Source organism: Vanessa cardui, chromosome 8, assembly GCF_905220365.1.
Source record: "Vanessa cardui chromosome 8, ilVanCard2.1, whole genome shotgun sequence".
Lineage (NCBI taxonomy): Eukaryota > Metazoa > Arthropoda > Insecta > Lepidoptera > Nymphalidae > Vanessa > Vanessa cardui.
The window spans coordinates 8,848,504-8,862,851 of NC_061130.1; the positions used below are offsets into that span (position 1 = coordinate 8,848,504).

The window sequence follows — 14,348 nt, forward strand, 5'->3', positions numbered from 1 at the left end:
CGAAGTGAGTCTTTCTTTGCTATAGAAAATATCTTGATAGAAAAGTTGATATACGTTTTTTATAATCTCAATCTGGAGACTAAACCTGGTATCTACTTTTTTTTTCGACACACCAGTGAATATTATTGACTAACCATATATGCTTAAATTATTTTATTTAGGCCTTATGATAGATGTGTTATAATTTCTATGGAATAAATGAATAAACAAAGCTTACTAAAACGTCACGGCAAAAGTATGGATTAATAACGTAACTTTTTAAGAGAAAGGTTCGTGGTCAAGTGATCACCACTAGCCATAGACAATGGCGCTGTATGAAATATTCAACTATCATTACATCACAGAAATGTCACCTACCTTGCGACGTAAGATGTTTTGTCCCTTCTACCTAAATTTACATTTGCTTGCTCAGCCCAAACCTAAGCACAACAGTACTGAGTATTTCTTTTTGGCAGTATTAAATGTATTACCTACCCAGAGGGATTTGCACAAAGCTCTTCGTCATTTAATAAGTTTTACACATACATTAATGTAAATAAATTGTGGTAAATGTTTTATCGCACAAAGATACATCCAGACGTACACATATTTATTATGCTTACACACAAACACACACACACAAACACACACACACACACACACACACACACACACACACAGATATAACTATCAGCTATATAACTAATAAAATACAACATTAATATCTTACCAAAGACCTCAATTTCAACTCAAGCAATCTATTCAACTTCTTCGATTTCCTCTTGTAAAGTTTACTTTTAGGTATTGATTGTCAAGCTCTAGCGAAGTTTTGTGAAACTTGACAAACGCGACGGTATATAGAATTAAACTTTACATATAAACTGAAATTTCGACTCAAGTAATTTATTTCTAATGTTTCAATATAATAACTATACCAAAAAATGATGTACTTTTTATCTTAAAATTTAATTCTTTTATATATCAAGATCCAAAAATTACGATCATTGCCTAAAATTGTTACCTACAAAGATCATTTTACTAACATACGAACTATGAGACACTCTTTTAAAAAAATCGTCTGCGGACTCGCCCGCTTAAGATGCGCATTGAATGACATTCAGATTTGTATATTAGTTAGCGCTTATGGTTACTGCAGCGCTACACGTATATAATAAAAATAATATTTAAATTGGAACGATAGATTTTGAGAGTTTGACGCGATAAAAGTGATAGCTTCTTAATGGCATGATAATTCTAGAGGGACTAACTAAATGCTCGGGACGCGATTGAATGCACAAATGTGTGCGCAATCAGTAGTGCAATTTCTAGTCAGTAAAATGTATTCTTATAAATTTTATTTTCTACACACTTTGCACTCATTACATCAGTAATGAGTGAGAAGATAGTTTCATCATCATCATTTATCTTATTGTCTGTTACCCAAACCAGGTTATTTCAAAACAGTACTTTTGTTACACTTATAATGTTTTGTAAATTGTTTAAATGATGTTAGAACTTATTTTCGTCTAAACTTAAGGAATTTATGGATTAATAATGTAGTAATAATACGTCCTTTTCAGCATTCTCTTTAGATAAGGCGCGATACTTTTTAAACTAAATATTTTGAAATCATACTGGTGTTGTAACGTGTCCGTTTAATCATCTTTGGCTGATCATTTTTGAGACAAATGAATAGGACAAAAAATTTAAATGCACTGTACACTGTTATAGCTAATTTGTTAAATTGATGATCTGTTTGAGTGTAATTATTCATTTAAGAACATTTTAAAGACCACCAAACCGCATTCGTACAGCGTGAAGGAATATGCTCCAAACCTTCTCCTCAAAGAAAGAGGAGGCCTCAGCCCAGCAGTGGAAAATTTATAGACTGTTAATGTAATGTAATTGCATATAATAAAGTGAGCATTGAGTGTGTTAAGTAACAACTCTATCAGCGCCGCTGTTTATAGACAAAAGAGAGTTCAAAGCGGGAGTCTCATTTGACCATCCAATCCTTATTTCTAGATAAAAAATCAAACGACATAAAAACAATAAAACGAAATCTACCTACTTATGTGATAACATTAACAAAACAGATCCATTGTTACGTAAAAGTCATTCGATTCAACGTTTTTCCTTACTTTGACTCGAGAGTTTTTGAAATAACAATTAACGGATTCAGATAGGAGAAAGATAAGAAAACAGTTCCTTTATACAGCTTTCCAAAGTGGCGATAAAAGTCTTTGTACTCACTTATTTGCGCCAGCTTGCCGACTGTTGAAGAAACCTGAAATGAATAGGAATAATCTTTAATTGGGACAATTGTTGCGAATGTGGTTAGAATTTGAATTGTTTAAACAATTGCCTTCTATATAATGGCTATAGCTAAGGATACAATGTGGATAAACGTGTTATATACCTACTTAATCCTAAGAAATACATGTTAGTGTAGTTCTGTGGTACTTTTCATATGGACACTATTAATTACAGGGTAGCGTCCCGTCTTAACTAATTCATAAGAACGTGGTTTACGTGGCAGTCTACATTATTGTATCTATGTCATCAGCGTCGACCTTGATATGTGAGAGAATAACTTGGATCCATCTATGCAATACCATGTCTAAAAAATATCCATAAAGGTAATATTAATATCGATTTACTATCGAGAAATAGTAAATAAAACAATATTAATGGTCGATATCAGAAAGTTGCCGCCCGTTCCGTGTTGTCTTGTCTTCTTGTGAAAGAGTTTATACAAGTCAATATATAACTGTAAAGACGGTTGTTGCGTCAGGCGACAGTCACAGAAAAATTTTGACAATCAATAAATAATACTTCTATATTGAAAAATTATCTTGTGTTTGATTTTTTGTAAATAGGCCGATATATTCATATGAGGAAATGAATATATCGTATTATATAATTTTATAAACATAATTTAAGTTTCGATATAATTGATTTAAAACAATCATCTTTTTGTAGCGCATCCGCCCTGCCTGTTGTTAGTTAGTTTATTAGTACGTTACTACTTATTTTCTCGAACTACAACTAATACAAGTTTTATTGGCCTCCATTGATAAGTATGAATGATATCAATGAAAATCAAATTATTTAATACCATAAGACTCCATAATATGCAGTACTTAAACAATGTAACAGTAAAAGAAATATGCCGGAAATATTACAAGGCAAAGTAAACAAGGTTTTTAGTAACAGAAAATAAAAATTACTTAAAGTAATACAATTTTATAAATTTATTTATTTGAATGCATTCAAATAATGTATACTTTTTATCTTTATTTAAATTTTCGTAAAATCATAAGTCACATTGAATTTTAGTAATAATTTTTTTTATAGAATAGTAGACACAAATATCATTTTATAATTTATGCTTATTTATAAATGTCAAATGAAGCTCTCACTTCAGTATCTTAAGATGCCACCGACGTCATCATCCCCTAATCGCTCTCAGGGAAAGTGATGACAGATGCTCCGTAAATCAAATAATGAGCGAACCACAAGGAGGGCATTTTCACCCTTGTTAACGAGAAAAGTTGAACTGATACGTTCGCTTAAAGATTCTATCTTTTTCGGGTGAGGTCATAGAGGGGCGTTTTGAAATTTTTAAACTGTATTAATTCGCCAACCATAAAGGTTAGACTATATATTATTTTTTAAATGTATATTTTGACATAGACGTATTCAATTATTATTTTAATTAAATTAGGTTACAATGTTACGCTACAAGTATCATAAAATAGAACAAGTAACAAACAGTAAATATGCTGCTCACAAAGGGCACTCTCCTCGTTGACACTTACTTGCAAGTTTCTTGCAAGCGTTAAACATTTTATTATAGCGATTCATTTGCGTAGAGATGACTTAAGATAAAGAGTTACAATATAAATAACACTTTCGGACCAAATTCAAAACGTCAATAAAACCGTTACATTAAAAATCTAACAGCAGTTTATTTTTCCATTTCATTCGAACGTTAAAAAGCTATTGGGCGTTTAGTGATGAATGACCGTCGCTGGCTCTCTTCCAACTTTGTGCTACGGATGTGTTCGTATGTCACTTCTTAGCATATTGTCCATAACGCATTGGCTAGCAGGGTTTTATAAGAAAATGTAACGATATATCGTTGTACAGTCATAATTGATTTATTATTTGATCAACGATAATATTCTGAGAAACAAAGTTAGATTTAGGTCAGTTATTTTTAATGAATCGTTCCAGTTTTAGGAGCTATCAATAATAGTTGTGTTTACTGTACGATAATTGCATTGTTTTATTTATAAGTCAACTAACAGGCTGTAAACCACTGCTGGGAAAGAAGTCTCCGTTTTCTATTGTTTGATGTTTAATCAATTAATATCTTTTATCTATAATAAAATAAGTTTTTTTAAAGAATGCTTAATGCATGCATTATTTTATATATTATGTTTATTGTATTATGTTATTATATGCTTGTCAATTTTAACCCTAGCATTAGGAAATATAATTTAATTGATAAAAAGTGTCCATATAAGCTTGCATAAGGATTTATTGCGGGTAAATATAATATAGGTATTTAAATATTCTTTTTAAATTATATTCAAAGGAGATGACGACATTAATTACTGATAGAGATACATTTAATTATTTTATGTGATTAGTATAGATTTGTTGTGCCTTTAAACAAAATTAGTTTAAAGGCACAACAAATGTATACTAATCACATAAAATATTTTTTACGCTTTCGCTACCGCCCTTCAATCCGCTTGCCATCAATTGAATCGTACCCAATAATCAACGGTTAACGGACGCGAATTCACACACATACATACATTTACAAAATGATATATTTTTCATTACGCCCCACAGATACTAAAATACGGTCCAGTTTGTTTAAATTCCCCAATCCTTTCTCAATAATTACTCAACAAACAAAAATAAATTTTACATTTCTGTATTCAGATTTAAAAGATGGAGATGAATACTAACTGTATTGTGATGAAATATTCGTAGTCATAAGTGATAAACAAAACGAAATTAAGTAATTATAATGCATTGACTATTTAAGGAATCGTTTCTATGCTTTTTAATTTAATTAGACAACGGTAAAAAACTTAGGAAAAATATAAATGTCAACTTATATTTCACACTAGCTGTACCCGCGACCTTGTATGCGTTTGAATTTAACAAAAAAAATATTATTGTAGCCTAAGTTTCTCATTATTATATCAGTTATCGAGCAGTGAAAGTCCCGTCGAAATCGGTCCAGCCGTTCCAGATATGAGCCGGAACAAACTGACAGACAGACAGATAAAAATTGTAAACAATGTTATTTTGGTATATGTACCATGTATACATACGTATGCATTGAGTAAATAAGGGCTGTTTTAATATTACAAATAGACACTCCAATTTTATTATATTATGTATAGATTCAATATTTTGAATATTCATTGGGAATTATATTTTATCTATACGTATGTAATACATATATAATTACATCAACGTAAACTACACGCTGAAACGTGTGGCAATTATAAAGGGTTTTTAACGCCTCCGCTTCGCCTATCATTCGGCGCGCCACAAATTGAGCCGTGCACGATGATTGGCGCACGCTAGTGTCAGCGATTCGGCACTCGTTAGAGAACAATCGTGGCTCGAAATTAAAACCCCTCCATTGTTACGGAAACGAGAAAATCATTTTGACATTGACGTTTCGAATTTGTCTGTTCAACGAAGTGTAATTGATTCTATTAAGTGTAATGTTTGTTGATTATTTTATAGAAGAATAATAATTTAACAAAGGAAACATAATAGTATATATATATAAATTTAGTATGCAATCGGTTTTAAAATAATGATATGTAAAAAAAAAATACGACCATACTATGCCGACGACCATTCTTAGAAAGAATTATTGCAATTCAATTTATTTAATACTGCAACGTAAATGGATAAAGTCAAGAGGGGGAGGGGGTTCTTGAATAGGAAGGTGAGTTATAAAATACATTTTAGTTAAGTTTACAATACTATTATTATTTTAATTACTATTATTTGTTATTTTTATTCATGGTTTTTCGTAACACACAAATGCAATTTTAAAAGTGTTAATCACGGCACCAATAATTATCGTTTGTCTTTAATAAAAGTATTGACATAAATTACTTATTGGTGTTATTAGTATAAAATCTATTCCAATGAAACGAAACTAACAATTTCATCATCATATATTAATGTGATAATACCTAGCTAGGTGAAGATCTCATTCCCAACTCTTAATCGCCGGCTGCGGTTTAACCATTATATTAACCCGCCATGCAATATTAATTTGCATTGCTGTGATCCGGCTTCACCGGTGAGTGAGTCAGTATAATTACACGTACAAAGGACATGACATTTAGTTTCCTTGGTTAGCGGCGCACCGGTTACAATGACAGTATCTATGAAAATTGATGAAACATTTAACTAATTAAAAAGGAAGGTTAGTAAAACTGTACCTATCTATAGTAATGAAAAGCAGAGGAGCAAATAGGACACCTGATGATCATATGGTTAATGTCGCCCATAAGCGCTGATCCTGCTAGTCATATTAACCATTCACCATCTATGCGCCATTGACTTTGGGAAATAAGATATTATGTTCCTCTTACCTGATACTCTCGCTCATTGTGCCATTCAAACCGGAACACGATAACAATTGCTGTTTTGTGAATAAATAAGTATCGGACAACGTTACATACATTACTCTGATCCCAATGTAAGTAACTAGAGCACTTGTGTTATAGAAAATCAGAAGTAACGACGGTACCACAACCCAGACCCAAGACAACATAGAACTAAGTAACTTTTTCTGAATCGACTCGGCCGGGAATCTAATCCGGGACCTCAGAGTAGCGTACCCATGTACTTAAACCGGTATACACATTACTCGACCATGGAAGTCGTCGTCGTTCATTGTGGTAAAAACACTAAATAAGTGGGTGGTAAATATCCAAAAGGGATTGCTCCATAGTTCTACCACCAAGTTAAATATATTACAGAGATGATGGTTTTAAATACTTATTGAACACCATTGTGTATTAGATAATATTATTAATTGATGTAGCATATTCATTGAAATGTTTGATTGTTTCATTAATGAAATTTGTAATGATTTTAATATTTGCTGCGAATGTTAGGCTCTAAATATCTAAGAAAATTAATTCCATATTTTTAAATTATAAAATATGTTTAATATACAAAGAATTTTCATTTTATATTCTAAGAAAAAATTGAATTGTAAAAGTTCAAAGACGTTTTAAAGCATTTTTTTATAAACAACACTTATTTTGCATGAAGTTGCAGGGATAAAAGAAACTTCATACTTAGCTACTGGACTTTTAATAAGACGGGGGGGCAGTTTCAACATTTTATACATAATGAAACTTAAGCCATTTTCAGTGGGAACACATAAAGTTTGTTTATTAAGCATATTTAACTTCTATTTTAACGTCGACAGGTATTTTTATTACCACTAGTTCTCACACTTAAAAAAAATTTTGAAAGTATTAAAAAATAATCTGTGTGCATTTCACATGACATGCAATAATTCCAGATATTTTACCAAATAATTAATTAAATGAATATATTGCAAATGTATGGCGTATAGTCCGGGTAGTTTGAATTAAGTCACACTATAATATTATAATCATAATATAGACGGTGTGACAATTATATTAGAAATCGTTTTCATGAACAATCACTTGTTAATAATTATGTTGTATCGTACCATTACTATTTGTTTTTTTTTTATAGGGGGGCAAACGAGCAGGATGGTCACCTGATGGAAAGTGATTACCACCGCCAATAGACATCTGCAACAATGGGGGGCTTGCGGGTGCGTTGCCGGCCTTTAAGCTTGCTTGTTGAATCAATTGGTATTTAAATCTTCAAGTTTGTACTAAAAACATAAAAGATAGTACGGCTATAGATCAGGCTAGAAAAGAACACGGTAGAATCAAGAAGTTCAGTTTGTTGAAGTGAGTAATCTCTTGAAGAATCATCCAGTCGGATCATCTGAAGCCTGTCGCCTTATTTATGAATTTCTATTGGATTTTCGTTTGCACGCTATCATGATCTTGACAGGCAGGCCATAATTATCTTAAAAATTGAAACTTTTACCACATTCATAACAATTTTGTATATTACACTTATAAACAAAATTTAAATTTTCATTTCCATTTTGATATTACGCCTTAATAATGTTGCAATAAATGCATTTTAAATTAAGTTACTTCGAGGGGAAAAAATAAATGTTGTGCTTTAATTAATTATTAATGATAAATCCAATCGTAAATTATTTGAAACATCAATTGATCGCGGAAACAATAAAATAAATTTTACGAAATCAACGAAACAAATAAATATTGCGTATAAATTAAGCTTATTACAGATATATTCAAACAAATAATTCCCAATTAATTGTGAATTAGCAATCATAACTAGTAATTAATGACATGGTCAAATATATAAAAATGATTTCGCTAATGCTATTTAGGTGAACAGTTTTTACGTATGTAACAATCGAATTTATTTCAATCTTACTACAATATATAAAAGAGGTTGTCTAGAGAATTATGAGAGACAATGTTTTTTCTGTATTTTCGCCTTTATTTATTATTTTTAAAAACATGGACTTGAAATTTTGGAGAACTGTAATTTTTTGATACAAAGGAAATTCTTAGGCTTGATAGCCTTTTAATAAAATGTAATACTATGTACAGATATTGATGTTGATGTTGTTATAGAAGCGATACAGTAATGGGAAGCTTTACCAAATATGCTTTATTTGAAATGTTGGCATCCATGAAAAAAATATTTATTTTAATAGTTCTATTTATTTTTCATTAAATAAATTGTGTATTTTCAATTTCAAGTTCAATACTTTCGTAAGATATAACAACCAATGCTGTTGGTTTTTTTTAAACTGTAAAATAACTCGTAATCACATTGTCTTTTAAAATTGTGATTACTTTAGATTTCTTGAATAGAAAACTTAATAAATGTCATCTTGAATATGTATTTGGGTTTTGAGTATTATTCTGTGTTCCGTGTAACGAATACAAGCAGAAATAATAACAATAGAACGATCCAGCGAGATGCATAAAGCACGAATCAAGACAGACTTGCGAGGAACTGAGACAAAGCAAGTCTACGTGAAGTACATACGCCGGGTACAGTAAGCAGAAAGTGACGCGCGTGTAAATACGGTCCAGTGGACATAAGCTGGGAGAACGGTTGTAATTACAATGATTGTTCGCATTCAGACAGGCACTCGTCAAAGTAAAGAGAGATTGTTACCGGAGGCTTTTGAAGAGATAGCGGTCGGGAATAATGGGTAACCCTTTAGTGTGCAAATCAACATTGAATTTCGTCGGCAAAAATTCTATAGCAATTTTTGTGTTTGTAAACCGGACCAACTATCGAAATTAGTTACATAAGTTATGCGTTACGAATCTTCTTTTGACAGAAAAGTTGTATGTACGTTAATCACAACTTACTCCGGTTAATTTTTTTATATAATTTTATTAAACGCAAAGAAATATACAAATACGTTCGTGATTTTACATTATTAATGTAATGACAATTTGTGTAAGCACATAGTAGGTATTATGAAAAACAGGATGTATAAGGTATACAATAACACAAGCCCAGTCATGCCTAAAGTGGGTACCGCTGGTTTCTTAGTGGATATTCCAGTAAGCTGAAGTGCATCATGCACTTTTAGCACCGGCGAATCCCACATCATCCATGCTTCACACGAGGGAATGGTGTAAGAGTGTTTCTTCGGGGAGAAAAATAAAGGAAAAAAATGTTTTCATATGGCTTATATAAAAAAATATAAACAAGACTTTCTAAAACAACCATAGCATATTATTTCAAAATAATATTAGAAAAATAAATTTTAAATATAATCCTAATGAGAGTATTAATATTCAATTTAATGTACCTGTATAGCGATTCCAGTTTTGTCCTTTTTTAAGCTGATGCAGTAAACGATAAGAGGATTTAAAATTCGATAAGGGAGCGAGCTTCACGACGCGTGTAAGAATGTATAATGTGCATATTAGAGCGTAAAGCTGTGGTCTCATTTAGGAACGATAATTTTTATTTTTTTAGAGTTTTCTAATGAAATTCAGAATTTGTTGATAATATATGAATGAGCTGAGATGGCCCAGTGATTAGAACGCGTGCATCTTAACCGATGATTTCGGGTTCAAACCCAGGCAAGCATTATTATATATATATATGTGTATATATGTATATATGTAATGTGTATATGTGTATATAAGTGTGCTTAATTTGTGTTTATAATTCGTGCTCGGTGGTGAATAAAAACATTATGAGGAAACCTGCATGTGTCTAATTTCATCAAAATTCTGTCACATGTGCATTCCACCAACCCGCAATGGAACAGCGTGGGGGAATATGTTTCAAACCCTCTTCTTAATGGAAGAGGAGGCCTTAGCTCAGCAGTGAGAAATGTACAGGCTGTTACTTTACTTTTTACTTTTATATGAATTAGTACTCGGATCATAAACAAAACGTAGATAGAACGCACGGAATATTAAAAAGTAGCAAAAAAGGCGTATACCAATCCTAAAGCGAATGTAAATTCCCGATAGGGCAACACACCACTTTTTTTAATACATCAAAAGCGCTATATTTATTCATTATTAAAGTATCAGTTCGGTCAGGGTTACTCCAAAAAATAAGGGTAGTCTTGCATACCATTTTTGCAAACTTTGACTTTGGAATAAAAAAATAAAACATTTGGGATCGATAAGTTCTTTTTAAGTTCTTTAATTATATTCTGGTATTTGTAACTTTCACGTAAATTAATAGTATAGTTACCAAATTGTTATTTACTGGAAATTTCTTTCTTTTGTTTTAACGTTAGTAGTAGCAATCGTGCCAATAGATTTAATAGTTTTGCAATGATTAATTCGGTAAGAAAGTCTTCAGCAGTTAGTCTTTATTTTCGAGTTACAATCTTACTCACTCGCTCTGTATATAACCATATCAAATTTAGTCTTAAGGGTGTACGTTAGTGTAAAGCAGTTCCAGCTGCCGACTGCTTCTGGCAAGTTAGAAGCGGCTACGCGAGGCCTTCAACGGTCTGCAGCTGGGCTGTTGACAGTCGGAAAGACGTTTTCCCTAATGGAATGGAATCGGCTCCAACTTATGCCAATGTTGAAACAGTGTTATTAATAATCAGACAACCAGTCTATGAATTTACAGTGGCTTACAGACACAATACTTCGTTGCTACTGCATTGATATCGTAATATAACAAATAATGACGAAACAGAAATATACAATACGAATTTCATCATCCTGAAAATATGTGATTACACTAGTCACAGTTCCACGTGGTCATTACTTTTAAATAAATTGTTTTGTATCTGTTTACGTCAATGTTTCAAACTACAAGTACTGGTTATAAATATGAATAATTCTTTTGCAAATAAATACTAAATTCGATATTATTTTAGGTGTGAGACATCTGGATTTCATGTTTATTTATAGTAGGCACATATCCGTAGTTGGAATTTGTCGAAATAATAACTTCCGCTAATGTACATTTACTAAGTCAACAGAACTGCGGAGGAGGGGTTTGAGTTCCGGGTGTAATATAGTTAGGTATATGTGCTGAGAAATTCCTGTATTACATAGCTAGTTACTATTTGCATTGTATTGGATATACAATTTCAGTGAGTTAAATTATAACTTAACTCAAACGAACACTGATTTTGTAATAAAGTTTAATGAGCAGAGCGTTGCTGAATTTTCACAATTATTTATTTAGTCATATAAGTACACACTACTACTTTAATTTAATACATTCAAACAATATAATAACTGCGAAGGTGAACTCAGCTTTTTATCATCACGGCAGAAAAAAGGAGGCGCATTAAAGTAATGTAAATCAAATTACATGAATGAAACAACAAAGGTAAGTACGGCAAGTAGGTCTCTAAAAATATAGTAATATATAAAAAAACACCCCTCTCACGTAGAAATTAAATTCCGGTTTTTTACAACTAATTACGTATTAACAACTCAACAGCAAAAAAACATTTTGCTCATGCGCCAATATAGGAAAGGATAGGTAAGGTTTTATTTATTGGTTCAAAAAAAAAATTTAATTTAAAACCTACGATGCGTTAATTGTAAGTACGACGAATAAATTTGAAAGACGTGTAGTCTTGAATATTATCTTTAAATATTGTTGTATCACACTTAGTGTTTAATAGTGGAAAAAAAGAACATAATTAATTATCACGAATTAAACGGTAACATATAGTCAAAAGTTTGCTTATTCATTAATAGATCTGACTTACCTTGATAATTTTTTGAATTATTAACTCGTTACTTAATTATCGCACAGAATTTAAACGAAAATGAACAGTCACGGTACCACTCACTGAACTTGGTTGGAAATGATCACAAGAAATTTCGTTCAAAATTAAAATAAAAAATTCTAATCAAAAAAGACTACATAAATATAAAAAACACACAACACAAAATAAAAACTAAAATTTAATTTACATTTCTCCACCATACATTTCCCGACTGACAATGACTTGTCATTTTAATTTTTTTTTTTGTTAATAGGCTGCCAATATTTTTCAACTATCCAAAAAGTTCGGATATTTTTCAAAGGTCTCAAGTTATTTCATATTTCGGGTATAATTAAATTTAAAACATTAAATAAAAAACATTATTATTTCAGTAGACCTTAAAACAACTTTTAATATATCACGTACGGAAATGATTTTAAAAAACGACAAAGCACTTTTCGAACTTTACCAAAAAGGATTTACCAAGAAAAACGGTAAGAAACTCTGCAATTCTTCTTTTATAGTAGAAACTGTATATGCTATTATACTTAATATGTGCTTGAAACGTAGCATACTTTTAGTATAGAGTTAAGCAATGCAATCTTAATATCAATATCCTTATCTTAATATAGATCACATAAAAACAAAAAAAATCTATGCCAATGTCTACCAGTTAAAACTAAATGCAATTAAAAGAATGGTCAGTAAGAATGACGTTATAACGTTGAACAATAAACGCGATGGACGTCGTATGTTCCTACTATGAGACAGGCACGACTATGAACTACGTTATGTATGTAGGCTCTAAGAGTTAACGATTATTATCTGCACCGACGACAGTTGAACGTGCTCTCAAGCAATACGGTGGTGAGTGTCACGAAAATAGTATTCAAACTGAAGTAAAGATCCTATTACAATCGCTGAGTATTAAAATACCAAAGATTTTGTTGACATTTTTTCGTATATATTATGTTTTATTAAATAATAAAATAGCTAACATTGCAATAAAATATATAATATTTTATATAATTGTTATACGTCTGTAATTGCATGTACAGACATAAAATACAAAGATCCTTCACGGAATCGAATCTCCAAATATTGCCATCGAAAACGAGTATCTTTGCTGCTCTAGACGGTCGCGGATGCTCAGTCGGATTTCGCTTGTCGATTCCAATATACAACTGAAGGTATCAAAGGAAGGACTCAAGAATATTGTATCCGTCTGCATTATGGACAGTATCTCATCATTTTACTTTCTACTTAACTTATATTATTATCCACGCAATTATACCAGTTCTGTACCATTTACGGCAATATTTATTTTTACTTAAATCTATACAATTTATTCATATAGGATTTTAAAGATACTTTTAAAACGCCATATTAAATTAGACCACATGTTGTTTGTGTTGATTATATCTGAAGGAAACGCCAAGAAACTTAATTAACGCTCTTTTATTATTATTGAAGCTATGTTTGTATAATGTAAGATTAAAATATATTATGCGGCGAAATAAAAATAACTACGGAATTTTATTATTCAAACAAATGCCTTGACTCAAGACGTCATTATAAAAAAGCTCCTGATGTTATGAATAATACGTCGAACACAGAAGATTAAATCGGAATTTCTTTATCCAGTGATTTATAAATTTCCAAGTAAGCGTATGACAAAATTTACAACCCTCTAATAAAAATGTAAAAACGTCTCTCGAAGTTTGTAATCGTATTTTATCAAAGTCAAACTCAGTTCCGACATTGTGCTGTATCTGACCTGATTGCATCGCAAATTGTTCATGAATAAATAATATTGGGAAAGCACTTAAGGGGAGATTACGGTGCAAGATTGATCGCATCTATGTTTTTATAAATGGCTCTTGACTCTTAATTTATATTTGGTATTTAAATTTATGTTTTCTAGACAAAAATAAGAGAATTCAAATGAGATTCATATTTCATAATTATTATGAATTTATCGTAGGGAGGT

The 14,348-nt window shown here is 31.2% G+C and overlaps 1 protein-coding gene across 1 annotated transcript in view; it reads right to left on the minus strand.

Moving 5' to 3' along the window:
* Positions 1-14,348, minus strand: part of LOC124531991 (CUGBP Elav-like family member 1) — a 366,498-nt gene that overhangs the window by 333,966 nt on the left and 18,184 nt on the right. Inside the window, exon 2 of the mRNA XM_047106603.1 lies at positions 2,233-2,266. The gene's annotated coding sequence lies outside the window, so the exon portion shown is untranslated. The remainder of the gene's footprint in view (positions 1-2,232; positions 2,267-14,348) is intronic.